Source organism: Mus musculus, chromosome 7 (genome assembly GCF_000001635.26).
Source record: "Mus musculus strain C57BL/6J chromosome 7, GRCm38.p6 C57BL/6J".
Taxonomy (NCBI): Eukaryota; Metazoa; Chordata; class Mammalia; order Rodentia; family Muridae; genus Mus; species Mus musculus.
This window is the reverse complement of record NC_000073.6, coordinates 143020120-143041924: the sequence shown is the minus strand read 5'-3', so window position 1 is coordinate 143041924 and position 21805 is coordinate 143020120. Positions and strand designations below refer to the sequence as shown.

Sequence of the window (21805 nt, the reverse complement as noted above, 5' to 3'; positions counted from 1 at the left end):
GATTAGAGGGGCTAGAGGGGGCTGAAGGGAAGAGTCTGAAGAAATCATCTCTGGCTTCTGCAGTGACTAGGCTCACACAGGGCTGATGCCCACCTATCCCAGACATTTCTGGTCAGAGCCAGGCTGCCCCAAACATAGCCTTTGTCCCCCTTTCCCCAGACTAGATTCTTGAGAGCACAAAGGGCACATTAAGACATCAGGACATTTGCTTTGTCGCAGGGACACTTCCTCATCTATTTCTCTTACTGTTTAGACTATCAGGGGCTGCCTGCCTTTGACACATTGCCTGCCAACTTCCATGTGACGAGGCCCCACAGGGGAGGCCAACTTCTCTGAAGGGAATTCTGAAGTTCTCACAGAGAGGCTGCTAGATGAGACCTGAAGAAGTGGGCAATGCTTAGGAAAAGAAGGCCTCCAGCCTAGACCCTGATAGGTTAAGGGGGTCACTGGGCCTGGGTGGGGAGACCACAGCAGGATGGAGTAGACTGTAGGAGGGTGGGACTTCTCAACAGAGAACCTAAAGTTTGGATTGAAGGCAAGTCTTTCAAAGCAAGGAAGTAGCTGGGAATACTCAGGGGAAAGCCAGGAAGGGAGGATGTGGTGAGAGAAAGTTCTGGAATCTAACTATTTCTGCTTCCTATTTCCTCAAGCGTGAGTGGATGGCCAAGCCAGCTTGTGTAAGGCTGTGGGAGAAGGAAGTGGGAAGGTGCTCACAAGTGAGTCAGTGGCTGGGGGGATGGAGCTAGGTCTCAGGACTGATGGGTGAGTGGGTGGGGTATGGCTGGGGTCAAGACATAACATTACGGAAAGTGAATAACCATAAGCGCTGCTGGCTATTAATCCTTTGCAGTGGAACTGGGCTCTGGTTTCCAGATCAATACGTAGTAATTAAGAGAGAAAAATTATTAAATAAGACTCAGAGGCCTTAAATTCTTGGCAGATAAGAGAGTCAGAGGACTTCACAAAGGACATTGCCCCACAGGATGGGGACCGGGGAGCTGTGATGAAGACAGGTCTGAGTGAAGATGTTTGGAGTCCAGGCAGGCAAGAGGATGCTGAATGGGTTGAGGGCCTCTTAACAGGGCACTGCTTGGAGAGGGGTAAGAAGGAAGGATGTGCAGGTTCAGAGGCCACTAGAGAGGGGCAGGGGCAGGGGATGAGCCAGGAAGGGGTAGGATAGGGCTCCAGCAAGGTGTCCGCCTCTGGCCTTATCCGCCTCCTCTAGCCTGCCCAGGGTCTGGGAATGCTTGCTATCCCAAGTTTAAGGCAAGACCCACTGTGCACAAGGCTAATCATAGCAGGGCCAGCCAGTGCTGTGGATCAGCATCTGCAGGACACATGACTTCTGAGTCCCAGTGTCACTGCTGAGTGGAGGTGCAAGGTGCAGATGCAGCACCTAGTGGGGCAGACTATTCTCAATATCTGTCTCTGACTCAGTGCCCAGATTGCACATGTATTGAGATAGATAGAGCCCACGATGAGGATGGAACTATAGGCCTGCAAGTCTCTGTGGGCATCTGTTTTTCTAGCCATATCAGGCTTCTGGCTCCTCTTGCTCTATCTAGGAAATCCAGGGTTTATGTTTTCCTGGCCTGCAAGGAGGCTCCTTCCCACAATAGTGTCCAGGTTTTAACCCCAGGCTTTGGGTCCCTAGTCTGGCAGGCCTGCAGCATCTGCCTAGGGCAGGCTCCTTGTAAACCATAAATGCCCAAGGGCCAGGGACAGCTCCACCCCACTGTTGAGCAAAGGAGTAGATCAGCCTTTCAAGAGAGCTTCAATGTCCTGAGGCCATCTTTGGAGCTGATTCATCCCTTTAGAGACACTGGGAACTATGATGAAGATGGTGTCCTTTTGTCCCTCCATCAATCACTGCAAGGACACACACAGGTGGCCCTAGAAGGAACAAGAACTCAGGTGAGACAACTCCTATGAGCTGGAGCATCTCTAGTGAGGAGAGCCTTCTCCATTTGACTACAGCTCCACCCCAAGACACAGAGAAAGATGATAGGGACTTGTTAGGGAGATTAGCTAATCTCCCTAATATGGCTGTGGACACAGAAGTCTCATGACATCTGAAGACTGGGGAAATAGCTAGTGAAGTCTAAATTTGCCTAGAACCAGGGGAGCCAATGAATTAATACACAACCCAAGACTGAGGGCCTAAAGCCAGGGGTCAGGGCTATCAGTGAAGGGCCTAGATCCAAAGGCTCTCCCAGAGAGCCTGATTTCATTAGAGAGGTCTTATGTCCATGGGCAAAAGAAATCTACCTGGAGGAGGGGCCTAGGGGAGGGGAGGACCTCACTGTTTTCCATGTGGACCCTTAACTCAGTTCAGATGCTGCTGCCCACATTGGGCGAGGTAGGTCTTCCCCACAACCACTGATTCAAGTTTCAATATCTTCCAGAAAAACTTCCAGAAACCTATTCAACAGCAGAGCTTTCTCACCTATCTGGACAGCCCATAACCAGAGTCAGGCTGACACCCTAAACTTCCAAGTCCACCCATGTCAACATGACTAGCAACATCCCCCTAAATCTCCCTTTATCTCCCAGTAAAGACTGCAAGGCCATGGTTGTACACAACATGAGCTAGCCATGTGGTGTATTCCAGGTATCCCCTGAACCCTGCACCAAAGGAGAATGTGTGATTCCTGGTGATGTTTGCTGTCCCCCTGACATCCATAACTCAAAGACTATGGGTCATGTGATTGAGGAATAAGCTAGGGAAGATACATGAAGAAAACAGGTACTGTGTCCTTCTATGTGACTACCTACCCACAGATACCCTTTTTTTAAACAAAAAGATTAATTTTCTGGGTGTGGGGTGCACAGTTTTAATCCCAGAACTCAGGAGGCAGAAGCAGGTGGATCTTTGTGAATTCAAGGCCAGCTGGGTCTACATAGAAAGTTCTGAGCCAGCCAGAGCTATACAGCAAGAAACACTGAGAATTTTAAAACTTTTCATTTTTTGTGTATGTGCGTTTTGCCTGCATATGTGTGTGTGTGTGTGTGTGTGTGTGTAGTGCCCATGGAGGCCAGAACTAGAGTTATAGGCAATTGTGAGCTGGCATGCAGGTACTGTGAACCAAATCCAGGACCTCTGCATATATACCAGTGCTTTTAACTGCTGAGCCATGGTTCCAGACACATTCTTAAAAGAGGAAGTGCTGTGGCCACCAGAATCTTTCTCTGGTCACATGATCTTAGCTAGCAGTCAGAAATCCCCCTTTCCACACCCCACCCCTATTCTGCAGCCCATTTGCCCTCAGCAACTCAGCTAGTCTTGGCTCTTATCTGACAAGTAACCTATACCTTCCCCTGGCCTGAGAGCCCTTATGGTAGCATTGACTTTAACCCCATGGCGTGGTAACACTACGGACACATTAAGGGAGCCATGAACTGCAGATCTCTCCTGGTAGTCAGGGTCAGGCATTTCACCAACCCCCAATTCCTCCTCAGCCTCAGAAGCTCAGATTGCGGTGTAGATTCCTTTACATCCAATTCAATGTAGTGTTTGTTGTATCTCCTTGCAGAAGTGTTCCTCATTCTGGAGCCAAAATTTCTAGGCCAGCAGAGCATAACACTGTGCAAAAAGGAAGTAGAAATTTTGCTTAATGGGTCCTTGGGGGTTGTGGGTAGTAGTTCTATTCCCATGCCCACCCCTTGATTTCTGGATTCATGACTCATGACTATGGAAGAAATAGTGCTGGACACTGAACACTGAGGCAGAGAACATTCAGCCTTCTGGAGAATTCTGCTTCAGCTCTTATTAGCCACTCAGTACCTTATTTTCAAGTCAGCTGCTTCAGAGTGATGGAGACACAGATTTGTGAGTCACATGGATGTAGCCTTCTGCCGTGCTTTAATTTGTTGGCAAGTGTATTCCTTTCTCAGAGACACAGCAGTATCACTGAGGTTGAAGTGTCTGAACACAAACACAGTGGTATAAAGATGGCCTTTGGGGAGGTGACTCATTTAGGAGGGCAGAGTCCTGACAAATGGGCTCCATGTTCTTATAGAAGGAGTGAGGGATGGATCCACTCTTCCCTCCTTGCTAGGGTACAGCAGGGAGGCACCATCTAAGAGGAACAGGTCTTTCTCAAACACATTGATCTTCAACTTCTCACCTTTCAGAAGCCCAAGAGACAAATTTCTGTTGTTTTTGAGTAAGCAGTTTAGGGCTGGGGAGAAAGCCCAGTTGGTAGTATTTGCTTTTAAAGCATGAAGTCTTGAATTCAATCCCCATAACCCACATTAAAAAAAAAAAGCATGGCATGCTGGTGTCTGCTTATAACCCCAGTGCTGAAGAGGCAGAAATGGAGGTGGGGCTGTCCCTGGGACTCACTGGCTAGCTGGATTAGCTGTAGTAGTTTCAATTAGAAATGTCCTTTATAGGCACTGATATTTGAACACTTTGTCCCCAGCTGGTGGTGCTGATTGGGGAAGTTCAGAAGATGCAGCCTTGCTGGAGGGTGCAGACAGACTTTGAGGGTTTATAGCCTTGCTCTGCTTCCAACTTACTCTCTTTCCGCTGTGCTTACAGTCAAAGATCTGATCTGTCCGTGGTTAAAGATGTGAGCTCGCCATGTCTTCCACTTGTTGCTATGCCTTCCTGCGATGATGGACTCGCATCCCTCTGGAACGGTGAGCCAAAATAAACCCTCTCTCCCATAAGTTGCTTTTGGTCATGGTATTGATCACAGCAACAGAAAGTGCACTGCAACAGCTGCTGAGCTGCATCTCAGCTCCATGTTTGCATCTCTCACATTTCCTTGCCATTCATTTTCTTCTTTCTGTTTTTTTAAAATTAATTAATTAATTTTACACTCCATATTTTATTTCCCCCCTCCATCCTCCTACTGATCCACATCCCATACCTCCTCTCCATTTCCCTGTCTCCACGTGGATGTCCCCACCCCCTACCCCACCTGACCTCTAAACTCCCTGGGGCCCTTAGTCTCTTGAGGGTTAGATGCATCATCTCTGAATGAACACAGACCTGGCAGCCCTCTACATGTACGTACATGTATGTCAGTGGCTGGTGTATGCTGTCTGTTTGGTAGTCCAGTGTTTGAGAGATCTCGTGGGTCCAGATTAATTGAGACTGCTGGTCCTCCTACAGGGTTACCTTCCTCCTCAGCTTCTTCTAATTCAACAACAGGGGTCAGTTGCTTCTGTCCATTCACTGGGTACAACTATCTGCCTCTGACACTTTCAGCTGTTTGTTGGGTCTTCTGGAAGGCAGTCATGCTAGGTCCCTTTTGTGAGGGCTCCATAGCCTCAGTAATAGTGTCAAGCCTTGGGACTTCCCCTTGAGCTGGATCCCTTTTTGGGCCTGTCACTGGACCTCCTTTTTCTCAAGCTCCTCTCCATTTCCATTCCTGTAATTCTTTCAGACAGGAACAAATATGGATCAGAGTTGTGACTGTGGGATGCCCCCTCCCTCATTTTATGCCCTGTCTTCCTGCTGGAGGTGGGCTCTATAAGTTCCCTCTCCGGGCATTTCATCTAAGGTCCTTTGAGTCCTGAGAATCTCTCACCTCCCAGGTCTCTGGTGCATTCTGGAGGGCCCCCCAATCTCCTACCTCCCGAGGTTGCCTGTTTCCATTCTTTCTGCTGGCCCTCAGGGCTTCAGTTCTTTTCCCTCACCCAATACCAGACCAGATTCCCCTCTCCCTCCCACTCCACCCCCCCCCCATCCACTTTTCCTCCCGGGTCCCTCCTTCCCTCCCACTTGTGATTGCTTTCTTCTCCTTCCCAAGTGGAACTGAGGCGTCCTCACTAGGGCACTTCAGCTTGTTGACCTTTTTGAGTTCTGTGGACTATATTTTGGGTATTCTGTACTTTTTTGTTTTTTTTTAGGCTAATATCCACTTATGATAGTATACATAAGCGACCTCAAAAATTCTACCAGAGAACTTCTCCAGCTGATAAACAACTTCAGCAAAGTGGCCGGATATAAAATTACTCAAATAAATCAGCAGCCTTCCTTTATACAAATGATGATAAACAGGCTGAGAAAGAAATTAGGGAAACAACTCCCTTCACAATAGCCACAAATAATATAAACTATCTTGGGGTAACTCTAACCAAACAAGTGAAAGACCGGTATGGCAATATCTTCAAGTCTCTCAAGAAAGATATCGAAGAAGATCTCAGAAAATGGAGAGATCTTCGATGCTCATGGATTGCCATTCATTTTCTAACCAAGTTCATTTTAAGTTCCTAACCATTCAGCGAAACCACTAGACATAGTCCGAGAACTGGCCTATAATCCAGATCTGGCCGTTTCTCTTCCCAAGCCAATGGCATAGCCAAGTTCACTGGCCAAGGCTCTGCGCACTGAGAGGGTCCCCTCCCCACTGTCCTGGAGTGTTGTTCAAAATGGAGCAATAGTGCAGCTGTCATTAGAGGGTGTGCCTGCACAACCCTGTTGTCTTACTTAGGATTTCTATTGCAATAGAACACCAAGACCAAAACAACCTGGGGAGAAAGAGGTTTATTTCATCTTGCATCTATTTCCATGTCACAGCTCATCAGTGAGAGAAATCAGGGCAGGAACTCAAACAGAGCAGGAAGCTAGAGGCAGGACCTGAAGCAGAAGTCACGGAGGAGTGCTGCTCACTGGCTTGCTCATCCTTCTTTCTTATACCATCCAGGACCGTCCACCCAAGCGTGGCACTGCCGCCGGTGGGATGAATCCACTTACATCAATCATCAGTCAAGAGAATGTACCACACAGGCTTTTCATGGGCCAGACTGTTGGGGATATTTTCTTAATTGATGTTCCCTCTTCCAAAGTGATTCTAGCCCATGTCAAGTTGACATAAAACTAGTTCATGATGGACAGCTCAGGATGCACAGTAACGTGTGAGGCGTGTTCCTATGAATACCCAGTAGCAGTCAAGATCAAACTCTCATAAGGGCAGGGCCTCTCTTACAATCAAACCCTCACAATCTGGCAGGACAGTCTGCAGCTATTTCCTTGTGGAATCAAGCCAAAGCCTCCTCCACTACAATCCCAGCATAGAACCCTCATGGGAGAACATCTAAACCTTTTGGGAATCCTTCCCTGTTTTGTGCCCCACACAAATCTAGAGGCCATTAGCATAGCTTAGTAAATGCTTAAGCAACACACCCAAGTAAGGAATATGAATAGAGGCTGTGCTTTTTTTTTTTTGGCTTGAGAAGCATGGGTCATGTGCAATGACTTATCTTTCCTTGTAAGAGATGTGTTGACGTGCCTAGATATCTTATGTTAAAATTCATTTGAATTGACTTCCTGTCCTGACACATCAGTGTCTTACCAAGAAGTCAGTAGTTGCTACTTATTTTTCTTAACTATCAATTCTTTGTGAATTTCACATCATTCACCCCAGTCCCACTCATCTCCCTCCTTCATATCCACTCTCTGCCCTTGCAACCTCCCTGCAAAAAGAAAAGAAAAGATAGAATTTAAAAACATCTTGTTGCAGAAGCTGTAGTGTGTCACAGTGTGTCCCACAACATACCCTTTTGTCTACACATCTTTACTTCCAAATATTCACTGCAATGAGGCATTGGTCTAGTTCAAGGTTTCTGGCTTCTGTTACACCAATCAATACTGTATCCTCATGGGAACTCCTCTTGGCTATCCTGTTGTTGCCCTGTGTCATGGAGATCCCACAGCTTAGGACCTGCAGGATTGACCTTTTCACACACTCTAGCAGATCAAAACCTTCCATGGGCTCATTTTATGTCTTACATTCTGTTTATTTTAATGCTCATCAGATGAAGCATCCTGCAGGGAAACTTGGTGGTTAGTCGCTGTCGACTCTAAATTCTTAGATTGTGTGTATGGGTTAGCTTAGGAGGGTTTGGATATATTGGGTCCTGAGAAGAGACTAGCTTGACTAGCAAGTGTTAGCAATGGACTGATGTTTTCTGTTCATTAGTAACTGGACTTAAGCTTGCTCAGGGCTCATTTGGAAATGAACTATCAGATTTTATTTCTAACAGATGTTTCCAGAGCGGTCTAACCTGGGCAGGAGTGAGCACTTTCCAGCAAGTGGCTGAGTACTAAAAGGTGGCCCAGTCTAAAGAAAAAGCAGTGTTGGCTGCCTGCCTGCCTTCCCTGGGTCTGGAGCCAGTGTGTCCATCTGCTGCCACTGTCTTCTTTTGACGTCAGACTGAAGTTTCTTCAGCCTTCTCTAACAAGAACGAAACACCAGTGACTCTTCAGGAATTTTCCAGGCCTTCAGCACCAGACTGAGACTGCTGAAGCGATCAGCTTTTTGGACTAAACAGCCTGTTTAGTGTTGTGTAAGTCAATCTAATAAATCCTCCTTTATAACACACATTTCCTCTATTAGTTCTGTCTCCAAAGAACCCTATTTCATCCATATTGAGGTACCAGTAGTAGGTTCTAGAGAGGCAGAACTCTAAGGATGAATTTCTCTAGTGGGCTTGATGGTGTTTGACTTAGCTCTCCAATTCATCTACACTTGGAATTGCAAAGACTCTACACTTCTCTGGTAGTGTAGAGAGAGCATTACCAATCCGTCTTAGGCGTCCAAGAACTGTACAGTGAGTTCACACATACACACGCATACATGTGCACACATGTATAAATAAACAAACAAATTAAATAAATAAATGTAACTTAAAAATTAAAAGGAAAGAGAATGGCTCTTCCTTCCAAGAATGGATGTGGGCTGAGAGGTAGCAAAGGTTTGAATCTCTGATGGTGCTGAGCCAGAACAGTCATGAGCCTCTGTGGGTCACATAGTACTCACATAGTACCCACATGCTCCACATTTGGAGCATAAAGGGCAGGAGCTTTCCTCGGGGGTGCTCTGTGCCTGGTATGTGTCCTTTGTTATATGTTTCCAGCCTTCTGTTACCATTGGTCTCTTCTATATGCTAATCTTCATCCTCCTTTCCCCCAACATGCCATGCTAATGGACAGCAGAGACCAAACAGTGTCCATAACTGATCCAACTTGGGTATCTCAGTGGTGTGTGTCCCTAAAAGTGCAATAGATGGGGGTTGGGGGAGGAGCTTACTAAACACTACTCCATCTGTGTAGACAAATTACAGAGCAAATGAAACATTTACCTTGAAAGACTGGAGAGGCAGCTCAGTGTTTAAGAGCACTGGCTACTCTTCCAGAGAGCCTGGGGTTCAATTCCCCCCCACCCATATGGCAGTTCACAACAGTCTCTAATGGCTGTAGTCCTATGGGCTCCAATGTCCTCTTTTGACTTCTGCAAGCACCAGGCATGCAAGTGGTACACAGATAGGCATGCAGGCATACCACGCATACACATAAAATAAATAAAAAGATTTTAAAAGTTTAGTTTGAATTGTAGCAACAGAGAATCTCAGTTCCTCAACCAGTTCCCACACAAGTCATCTTATAGACAGAACCCCCTGACAACTGTGTCACACTTCCAAAAAGTTTTATGCCAGGTGGTTGTAGTGCATACCTTTAATCCCAGCACTCAGAAGCAGAGGCAGGTGGATCTCTATGAGTTCAAAGCCAGCCTGATCTACAGAGTGAGTTTCAGGACAGCCAGGGCTACACAAAGAAACCTTTTCTCAAAAACCAACCAAACAAAGTTTTATAGTCAATCAAGCCAATCCATCTTTCTCCAAAAGAACTCATGAGATTTGATTAGGGTAACTGTGCATCCAGGAAAAGGAAAAACAAAACAAAACAAACAAACAAAAAAACTAGAATTTTTATGGCCTACTAGATACTGGCTCTGAATTGACACTGATTCTGGGAGACCCCCTCCAGAGCACTGTGGCCCTCCAGTTAAGTGGGTGCTTAGAGATGTGATTAATGGAGTTTCAGCTGATGTCTGACTCATAGTGGATCCATTGGGCCCAGGAACTCACCCCAGTCCCAGAGTGTATCATTGGGACAGATATATTTAGAGCTTGGCAAAATCCCAACATCGGTTGTCAGATGTGTGGAATGAGAGCTATTATGGTCTAAAAGGCCAAATGGAAGCCATTAGTTGCCTCTACCAAAGAAAATAGTGAATGAAAGAAGAAAATTCCCTGGAGGTATTATAGAAATTAGTGCCACCACTAAGGCCTTGCAAGATGCTGGGGATGGAGTGGGGTGAGAAAATGGCTCAAGGGTTAATGGCACTTAGCTGCTCTGGCATAGGACTCAGGTTTGAGTCACAGCACCCACTTGGTGGCTTATGGGTATCCATAATTCCAGTTCCAGGAGGCCCCTTCTATGTGGTTCATAGACACACTTGTAGGTAAAACACCATACACTTTTTTTTTAATGAGAGGTACTGGAGAGGTGAGTTAGAGGTTAAGAGCATTGGCTGCTCTTCCAAAGGACCCTAGTTCAATTCTCAGCATACCATAGCGCTGCTCACAACAGTCTGTAGTTCCAGTTCCAGGAGATCTAATGCCCTCTCCATATGGGTACCAGGCACACATGTGGTGCAGTCATATGTGCAGGCAAAACACGCATAAGCAAAGAGGTATAATACATAAACAAATCTGAAAAAATTAGAAAGATGCAGGGGTGTTGGTTACACCTACATGTCCCTTTAACTCTCCCTTTTATTCTGTGCAGAAGACAGATGGATCATAGAGAAAGACAGTTGACTATGGCAAACTTAATCAAGTAGTGACTCCAATCACAGATGCCAACTTCCTTATTTGAGCACATTAACATATCTTCTGGCATCTGGTATGCAGCTATTGGTCTGGCAAGTTCTTTTTTCTTGAAACCTGTCTGCAAGGGCAACCCAGAAACAATCCGCTTTCAGTTGCCAAGGCTAGCAGTATACCTTTACCTCAAGGGTATATTAACTTTCTAGCCCTGTGTCATAGTTTAGTTTGCAGGGATCCTGATACACAAGGTATTCACGTTGGCCCATTACATCGATGGCATTACATTGATAGGACTAAGTGACAGGGAAATGACAGGCACTTTGGACTTGTTAGTAAAACATTTTGGATTTTGGTGGCAGAAAGCTCCGTACTTGGGTGTGTTGCTCCAGCCCATTCACCAAATAAACTCAGAAAGCTGCTAGTTTTGAGTGGGACCCAGCTGCTGTGCCAGTTGCTCTGTCACTTGGATCATATGATGCAGCCCACTTGATGGTTACTTAAGGTGGCAATGGCAGATAGGGATGCTGTTTGGAATCTTTGGCAGGCCCTTATAGGTGAGTCACAGTGGAGACCCTTGGGATTTTGGAGCGGGCCCTATGACCATCTGTAGACAACCATCCTCCCTTTGTGGGATAACTCTTGGCTTGCTATTGGGCCTTAGTGGAAACTTGACATTTAACAATGGGATGTCAAGGTCTGTATTTATGTTATAGTTTCTCAGCCCTAAATGGGATATCCTTAATGTCGATTACCCAGGGCCAGGGTTATATGCAGAAGAGGTGACTGAAAGATTTTAAGATCCAGAGGTGGTAGAAACAGGGTTTTCCAGACAAGAAGATGGAGTCACATATGAACTCACAGATACTGTGTGACAGCACACACAAGATCTACACAGGTTCGAATTAGACATTGTCCCAGCACTGAGAAGGGAAAGTGGACCAAAGCTAACCAAGAAGCTATTAACAACTGATAGGGCTGAGAAAGGGATAATTAGTTTTCTCCAATCGAGTATAGGTATATCAACCACATTCCAGGAGAGGCCCCATGCCCAGGAGTGGTTGGCCAACACAAATCAGTCTCTAGTTGTTTTTGTTGTGGTGGGTTTTGTTGCTGTTTATTTGGTTGGTTGGTTGGTTGGTTGGTTGGTTGGTTGGTTGGTTGTTGTATCATTGGAGAGCTGGATTTTATTGAGCTGAGTGTTGCCCTGAAGAAGCAGCTGTAGTACTGAAAACCAAGAAACGGTGTTGAAGGCAGGGAGCAAAAGGTCTGAGCAGAGACTGAATGGACAGTGGGAGCTGTGAGAGAGGCCCAGCCAAGGACTTCTTGGAAAAGATGAAGTCTAGCAAAGCAAATCACAAAACCCCCCAAACAGCACTGGGAAAGGACAAGGGGACAGAGAGATAGCAGGTTGAATAGAACTAGCGGTTTCTTAGGAATGACTTTAAATATGTAGCTGCCCACATCCAGCAAATGCAGTCTGGACATTTGTCCCAACGAAATGAAACTCTGTATCCACTAAGATGCACATTCACGCCTGGAGAGTCAGGCTCTCCTCTCACATCCTCTCTGCCAGCCAGAGGCTTACCCTAAAGCCCAGATTTCCCTTGCACTTAGTCTGTAGTCATGTTGGTCTTCAACGCATAGGAACTCTTCTGCCTCAGCCTCATGGACGCTAGGATCCTAAGTGTGAGTCCGTAACATCTATGTTTTGTTGACAATGTCATGCATGGCTACTGTATCTATATCATTTTTACTTTTCCAGCTCCAGCTCCTTCTGCACCCTATTCCGCACCCCCTCAAATTCGTGACCTCTTCTTTAAGGATTATTGTTTTATATGTAGGTGCATAAATATACATGTATTTTTAAGTAAACAGAATAATATGTTTCTCTATTACCTGTAAAAAAAATTCTCCTTTTTTTTCATAATAACCCCATGTGTAATAGATGAAAATGTGCCTTAAAAGATTAATGGTTGGCTAAGTATATTCAGTACAGCTGCTATCCCAGAACTTTGTGGGTAGAGGCAGGAGGATCAGTTCAAAGCCATCGTCAGCTACAGAGGGAGTTCAAGGCCAGCCTGGGCTATAGGAGACCCTGTGCCAGTCCTTCCCAAAGGAAGATGGAGAATGTAGAGATGAGGAGCAGATTAGTGGTTGTGTAAGAGAGGTGGGAACTGTGGCTTTATTTGGGAAGCATCAGGGATAAACACACATGCACACACACACACACATACATGCACACATACACATATACATGCACACACATAGCACACATATACACATACATGCATACACACATAGCACACACATACACATACTTGCATACACACACAACACACACATATATACATATATGCACACACAGCATACTCATATACACATCCATGTATACACACAGCACACACATAATACACACACATACATACATACATACATACATACACACACAGCACACACACACATTCACATGTACATGCACACACAAATACACACATATACATGCTTGCACACATAAATACCCACGAATGCAGGTGAATCTGCTGAAGTCTGAGTCATCTGTATGCATTGGACAAATGTCGATTCTGCTTGTTATCATGGTATGTACGCAAGATGTCTGCCTTGGAGGAGGCCTGAAGGAATAATGAACTAAGACTTCCTGTGTACTTCTTGGGAATCTATAATTGTCTCAAAATATAGTGTTCAAGCTAGACTTCAGGCCATGAAAGTTGAAAATGTCAACCAAATCAAAATATTGCTGGAAAAAATGTAAATGGACAAAGTTAACTCAAAATAGATAAAATGGGGCTGGAGAGATGCTTCAGTGGTTAAGAGCACTTGCAGCTTTACAGAATACCTGAGTTCGGTTCCCAGCACCCAGGTGGGGCATCTCACCACTCATAACTCCAGCTCTGGGGAATCTAATGCCTAGGGCCACCTTTGGAGGGAGTCAGGCTGTGAGGTTTAGGGTTGCTGCTTCCTGTGTTGTCCCTGTGTTCTGGTCCATGAAGATAGAGCGAGTAGCTGCTACTTGCCCACTGCAGTGGTGCCAGTGTGACACCTTCCCTGACACATGCTCCATCTTGACAGACTCTGCCATCTTAATCCATGAGCCAGCACAAACCCTTCTTTTCTTCTTGCTTTTTCTCAAGCACATAGTCATGGCACTAAAAGAAATATCTAACAGAGGGGGAAATGATAAACATTCACACAGGAAAGGGAAATGTGCAGCTGACCCCTGGTGACTTCAGCAGATACTTGGTACCTGGGCGTGAGCTGTGAGGAGCATGGAGCCTCATCAGGGGAACCCACACTCTCACCCTGTGACAAGGAAGCAGAAAGAAGGGAGTACTGCGGAGAGCGCCCAGGCCCCAGCTGCTGAGCCAGCCTCCTGCAGCAGGGCCGTGTTGAGGGGACAGGGTTTGAGGGTAGGTGAGAGAGGAAACTGGCATAGATGTTAGACAGAGGAGGCATGCTCACGGTGCAGCTTGGTTGGGTCTGGGCTTGAGGAAATCAGCAGCAAGAGCCATCTGGGGCCATGGGAAAACTGAATTTGGGTTATGTTTTCAATGTGACTAGAGAGTTATTATGAACATAGCAGATGTGACAGTGATGGATTGCAGCTCTCTGGGAGCACACCCTCCATATTTGGAGGTGACTGCTGGATTTGCTAAACGAACATATGTGTGTTTACAATTTACTTTAATCCTAAATGCTTAGTTGCCATTACATTTAGGAACACAGACATACGCAGAGAGAAAGCGAGACAGAGAGAGACAGAAAGACGACAGACACAGGCAGAGAGACACAGACAAACACAGACACACACATGCACTTACATGCATACACACATACCCACACACAGAGAAACACACACATGCTTTCTTGAAGGGCTTGGCACCTATCACAGTGAGCTGGCAAATATACCTCTGCATATTAGGCCAGCAGACTGGAAACTCAAGTGCGGTTTTTTTATGGCTCAGGCTGACATCAAATTGCTTATCTGGGAAATGAAAGTGTCTGCCCCTCAGGCTTCCATACACTGGACAAGATGCTCTGGGGATCACCTGATGTCCCAGGTTGATTTCTATTGGTGTGACAAATACTATAACCAAAACCACTATAACCTAGGGAACAAAAGATTGATTTCACCTTACAGCTTCTAAGTCCCTTACGGAGGGAAGCCAGGCAAGAAACTCAAGGCAGGAGCTGAAGAACAGGCCATAGAGGAACAATGTTTATTGGCTTGCTCCTCATGGCTTGGACAGCCTGCTTTCTTATACAACCCAGGACCACCTGTCCATGAATGGTGCCACTCACAGTGGCCTGGCCCCTCTTCAATCATTAATCAAGAAAATGCCCCACAGAAATTGCCTACAGGCCCATGGGATGGCAGGTCCTTCTTTCCATGTGACTTTAGTTTGTGTTGATGAAATCTAACCAGCACCCTTGCCTAGTTATTCCTCACTTGGATAAAACATGCTCACAGCAGCAAGGTTTCGAACCCGCATCTGGGCAGCATGTCCTGGGCCAATAGTTACTTCTCTCTGTGTGTTGTGGCCAATAACTGACAAACATCAACTTAAAGGAAGAAGGATTTGTTGTGGCTCACAGTTCAGAGAATGTAGCGTGTACCTTGACAGAGAGCCCCTTGGTCCATGGTGCTGGCTAGACAGCAGAGAGATGGGAACTCCCAACTCAGCTGGCTTTCTCCCTTTTACTTTTTATTTAGTTTGGAAGCCCGGCCTATGGGATGGTGTGGCCACATTCAGGGTGTATCTTCTCTTGTTAGTAACACCAGAAACACCAAAGGTACTTCGTTAATGCCCCCCAAGTGCTTTATTTTTAGTTTGTATTTATTTATTTGTATGTGTATGCCATGAAGAGAGTGGAAGGAGCCGCCCATGATGGCACACAGCTTTAATCCCAGCAATTGGGAGGTAGAGGTAAAGGGACCTCTGTGAGTTCCAGGATGTTTATGGGCAGCACTGTGATCTCTATGGAGATACACTAGCATCCCCCATGAACCAGCAAGACAAGATGCATTATCCCATCCATCAGTTGACAGGAAGCACAGCAGGTGGCTTGTGAAATGGAAACAGACATGGCCAAAACTTGTGCAAACTTAGTTAACCAGCAGAGAAATGGGAAATCAAACCCAGAAAGCAATAGCAATTTATACCAATGACTGACATACACAAGTTCTAAATGTGTAAGTAAGAGCACATATGGACCGGGGCACCCGCATGTGGCTGGTGCATTTTCAATCTGTAACCAACACTTGGGAAACAATTGGCAGCTTCCTTTGGGGTGCAAGCTGACACCTGCCAGTGACTCAGTCTCCTGTTGTCCACCACCCTGAAGGAGGTTGCTTCTTTAGATTTGTGAGATGTTCTGGAGGACTTTCCAGTTGTCTTAATGTAAAGCCACTGGCTCCCTTTTATCTGTGTTGACATTCTTAGCAAATGATTTTACCCTGTGCCCTATATGCCTTTATTTCTTGCTTTTCTCTGGCCAAGCTATTTTTTTCCAGATCATTGTATCCTGGGATCCTTTGCTCCTGAGCCTGTTAATCTGAGAGAAAGCACTCATTGAAACTGTTCTTGACTCATTCCTGCTGAAGTGACTAATGCCTTGACAAGCAAAACCACTTAGGGAAGAGAAAGGTTTATTTGGCTAGAAATTTCAAGTCACCGCCTATCATTTCAGGGAAGTCAACGCAGGAATGTAAGTAGGTGGTAACATCACATCCATAGTCAAGAGAACAAGGAAATCAACTCGTTCAGGCCTCCTTGGTTGATAGCCCTCAAATAGTTTTCTCTCTCTTCTTATTGTTCAGGATCACCTGCCTAGGGAATGGTGCCGCCTGCAGTGGTCTGGGTCTTCCCACACCAATAGGCAACCAAGACAATTCCTCACAGACATGTCTACTGGCCTACCTGAGCTAGATAATTCCTCATTACAACCCTTGCCAAAATGCTTTAAGTTGGCAATTCAAAGTAACCAGCATAGGATTGCAGAGGGAGCTCAGTAGCTAGGAGCACATCCTGCTCTTTGAGAGAACCAGAGTTTGATTCCTAGCACCTACATTATGTGGCTTATACCCACCTACAACTCCACTTTCAGAAGATCTAACTCCCTTTACTCGTCTTTGTGGGGTCCCACATATATACGGCATATACACATGCGCGCGCGCACACACACACACACACACACACTGGTGTTCAAATGCCCGAGTCTATGGGATGTATCTCTCATTGAAACCACCAAACCAACCAGTTCAAACACTTATGCCACATCTTGAATGCTGTACCAGGTTGAGATTCTTCCAGTAAACAAACACGTTCTCTACTCTTACTTCACTCTCCATAGAACCTCAGCTCATAGACAAGAGCCATCCAAGTTCTTTGCTGCAAGTTAAAGATGCTGGTCTCAGTTTCAAGTGCAATCCTCATTTCTAACAGAGATCTCATTAGACTGGCCTTAACTGACAAAGTTTCTTCTGCCTGCATCCTAATTACAACCATGTAGTCAGTCCTTAACATGTCCTTGCTCTTCCTTGATCTTCTGTCTTCTGTGCCTTTACCAGAATTATCTACATTGCCCCACTCAAAACAGTTTAGTCTCTTTTCCTTAAAAAAATTCTAATTGTGTGTATATATGGTGTCAGTGTATGCATGTAAGACCAGAGAGGGAGTTGAATTCCCTAGAGCTGAAGAAAGGTATGAACCACCACCACCCAGCCTGAAAATAGATCCCCCCTCAGTAATATATTATGATTGGTTTCCTTTCATTCCTCCCAGTTCCTCTTCCCCAACCCCTATCTAGAACCGCCCACTTTCTGTCTCTCTTTAGAAAACAAACAGGCTTCTAGGGGATAATAGTAAAAATATAACAAAGTACAATATAATGAGATAAAACAAAAATTATGTCATTGGGGTTGGACAAGACAAACCAACAAAAGGAAAAGAACCCAGGAGAGGCACAAGAGTCAGAGACCCACTCATTTGCTCACTCAGGAATCCCACAAAGCTCTGTGCCACCATTCCCCTAGCATATCTTGCAGCATGGACACCATTGCAGATCAAAGGGTTTGTAGCTGGGTCGGTATTGATGTTTCTTTTTTGGTAGCATGCAGAGTACCTCCTGTACTAAAGATGCTAGGATGTGGGGATGAAGGCTCTTATAGACACTAGCTTGACTTGTCCATATTCAATGAGTTCTGTAGGTGTTGTCTTCAGCAATAGGGTTTTGCTGTCTCAAGTTTTTGGGGGAGCAACCTACTGTTTTGGCAACAGCCTGGGTTGTTTGGGGTTTCCCATGGGACCCCTTTGGCCAACAACTTAATTAGATGTAACCCAATTCTGTTATTGGAAGCTTCATTTGGTATCAAGAGATGGCCAGATGAGACTGTCTCCCTTATTATTTGATATTTCACTTAGATTGCTTTCATATGTTCTCCCTCATCCGCTTCTCTCCACCCCCTCCCCACTTGATCCTCTTGTTTCAGCACCTCCCCCATCCATTCATAACTATCTTTTCTACTTCCCTTTTTAAATGAGAACTACTTGTTAGTACCAGTTTTCTCTATCAGTTGGCATTACATCACGATGATGAAATACCTGTGCTTTTGAGGAAATTAATTTTGTTCATGATTTTGAAAGGGCAAGGTTAAGGGGCTTTCCTCTGGTGATGGCCTCCTTGCTTCAGAGTCCTGGGACACCAAAGGGCATTCCCACAACAAGAAACAGGATGAGTGTAAATCAGTCAGGAAACTTAAGGGGCCTTACCCTTCAGACCCTATTATCACATCATCTTGACCTGTGGGCATGACTGTTAGGGGGTTTATGTGGAAAGACCTGGCCCACTGTGGGCAATACCATTCCCTAGGCAGGTGGTCCAGAACAATAACAGGAAGGACAAGGTGATCTGAGAGCAACCAAGCAAATAGACCTGCATACATTTATTTCTCTCTGTTCCCAGGGGCCCTGTTTCTGAACACCACAGTCAGATTAAGTTTGTATCCTTTTAATCCTCACAACGAAGATCAAACTTGGAGACAACATTAAACTTCAATTCAACTGCATCCAAATCATATAATTACTAAAGGACTAATCTTAAAGCCAAAGGCAGAAGAGCACGGGGAGGCTGCCCTGGGATTCACTGAAGTTGCCATTCATACAGCTAATGATCAGGGGCACTCTGTGGAATGTGACTTCTTAGGAATCATTTAAGATCGCATTGGGAGATTGCATTGCAAAATTACATGGTGTCCTGTGGCATATAATATGTGTAGCCAATGTGTGGTGATGCTTTCCCCGCAAACCAGAATCCCCCAGCTGGAAGCCTCAGGGGTAGCTGTGGGGGCACCACTTCTTTCAATAAGAGCGAATGAACCATTCTAGGAGTTATGTATGCTTCACGCCTTCAAAGACATTTTCCTGTGTTGGAACTCCTAGTAGCCAACAAAGGAAGATCCTGGTCAGAGAACAGAATGTGCAGCAGAGCTGGACACCCGGTGGCACCTGGCTGCTTTGGGCTCCTCCATGCTGGGTTAAGAGACCCACAAGAGTGCTGGCTGAGTCGTGCTAAAATGAAGAACTAAGGGTGCTGCTGATGCTCATTCTAGGCAGGTTTGGGTAGTCTGGGCTCTGTTGGCCCTCCACAGCAGTAATAAAAGAAATAGCAACAAGAGTCAAGAAGAGATTCTCCCAGGAATGAAAAACTGGAAAACAAGACAAACCATGAATGGTTAAAGCCATGCAGACTGGCTCGGTAATGAGCTGCAAGGATGTGCATTCTCTTACAGCATCCAGTGGGTGTTTTTTGTTTTGTTTTGTTTGTGCTGTATTGTGTATATTTTACAATCTCTATCTCACTTTTCTTCTTTTTTCCCCTCCTGTCCCACCACCATTGTATATGGGATCCTATATTCCTTTCTCCTTCCCTCCTTTGCACTCCCTTTCTGTGGTTTTGTTTTGATGTTGTTGTTTCTTTGTTCATTCATTTGTTTTTGAAGTGGAGTCTTTCTGTTTAGTCTAGCCTGGCCTCAAAATCACAATCCTCTTGCCTCTGCCTCTTTGAGTTTGAATTACACACACACACACACACACACACACACACACACACACACACACACAAACACACACCACCTTGTTCTGAGTGTTTGCTAATTTTTATCAACTTTATACAAACCTAGACATATTTGGGAAGAGGGAAGGAATTTCAGCCGAGGAGTTGCTTGCATCAGATTGTTCTGTAGGCAAGTCTGTGAGGGCATTTTCTTGATTAGTGATGACTCGGGGAGGGCTCAGCCTCCTGTGGGTGGAGCTCCCTCTGGGCTGTATAAGGAAGGAGGCTGTGCAAACCATGAGGTACCAACTAGTCAGCAGTGTGCCTATGTGGTTTCTGTTTGAGTCTCTGCCTCCAGGTTCCTGTTCTGCTTGAATTCCTGCATTGGCTTTCATTAATGATGTATTGTTACCTGGAAGTATAAGTCAAATAAATCCTATCCTCCCTGAATTGGTTTCAGTGTCTAATCACCAGACTAGGGCACTCTGCATATTTGTGCTTCCTTTCCTGTAGATTTCATAGGGCGAAGTACAGTGAGATATAGAAGCACTACAACCAAAGAAACACTTGCCAGCAGAGACCCTGGACTTCTATCCGGGGAACCAAATACTTGTGACACTGGAGAATCTCCCTAGGGAGAAACCCTGTGTGTTTGCAGATGTGGAGTGCCTTATTCAAAGAGAGAGTCCTCTTATTTGGGGAAGTGAATGTGTGGGAAGGAGGAGGCGTGAGCATCAGAAACACAAAGAAGGTTTAACAGGCCTTTCCCATGTGTTGGAAACAAATTGCAGGATGGCTCTGATTTGGGGGACCCTCTCTTGCTGGGTCTGGGTATAAGATGAGGTAGGTTCCTTCCTCAGGGGAAGTTTTCTTACGGGCTGCATTTGGGGCCTCAGTCTTGATTAGGTCAATGTGTCTCCTTGGGACTTAGCAGCTTGCACAAATTGTGTGAATATTTGAGAGTATTCAAGTACAGGTGACAGTCTTCATAGGGGTGGGTGAACCATCAGTGACAGTAACTACAGGAGGCAGGAGTTTTAGATTTTACCCCCACCATGCTCTGTGACAATCCCTCAGTATGTGGTCATGAGGCTACTGTAAACATGCTAAGAGTTCTCTTACCATGCAAAATGGATGAACCATGTGGATCCTATGCTGAGATAGCCACTCCCAGGGGATCCTTGAACTCACCAAATCTACAGAAAGCAGGGCGGGAGCCAGGAGCTGGGGAGGAAGCAGGGAGTCAGTGCTGAAAGGGGACCGAGTTTCAGTATGAGAAGATGGAAAGTTCTGGAGGCAGATGGTGGGGGCGGATGTTAATTCTGCTGAGCTGTGCACTTGAATGTGGTCAAATGGTCAGTGTCAGGCACAGTGCATTTTACCAGCATTAGAAGAAAGAATTCTTGTTCAGACAAGGAGATCATCATGTGGCCCTTTAAGAGCTTCACCAGATGGTGGGAGCCAGAGAATGAGCAGCATACAGGAAGGCTCAGCCAGCCCTATGGGGATGGAGCAGAGTGAACCAGAGTCACAGAGCAGAAAGCAGTCACCAAGGAGAGAAGGGCCACAAGCCCACAGCTGCAATAAATTAGCTTCTTCCAGCAGCCAGAGTGAGCCCAGATGGGGGAATCTTCTAGAAGCCTCTAAGTAAGGCCCAGCTAACATGTCCTCTTGCCTCATGGCCTCTTGGCCTCATGAGAGGTTGAGTGGAGAACCTGCCCTCCATCTGGGCTCTGACCCACAATCAAACCTAGTGGATGGTTGCTACTTTGTTACTGTTATGAGAACACACATACACACACCATATGTATATCACACACACACACATACATACACACTACACATATGTATGTACACTGCACATACATACCACATACACACCCACACATACATACACAATATACCATATAGCACACACCTACTCACACACTGTGCATATAACACCACATACACACTACACACATACAGACATCATACACATACCACACCACCACACATGCACCCAGACACACCACACACACACATACACACACTACACTTATACACCACACACACATATATACATACACTACATACACAGACACACCATACACACATACACACATACCAT

The 21805-nt window shown here is 45.6% G+C and overlaps 1 long non-coding RNA gene across 3 annotated transcripts in view; it reads left to right on the top strand.

Moving 5' to 3' along the window:
• Positions 1 to 20141, top strand: part of R74862 (expressed sequence R74862) — a 31903-nt gene extending 11762 nt beyond the window's left edge. Inside the window, exons 3-5 of one of the 3 annotated variants that reach the window (NR_110354.1) lie at positions 4544 to 4644; positions 7999 to 8301; positions 18607 to 20141. This is a non-coding gene — a long non-coding RNA (expressed sequence R74862). Of the gene's footprint in view, positions 1 to 2611; positions 2747 to 4543; positions 4645 to 7998; positions 9305 to 18606 lie in introns of those variants that run through there. The other 2 variants (NR_110355.1, NR_015529.2) reach the window with 2 other exon arrangements.
• Positions 20142 to 21805: the final 1664 nt, after the last annotated feature.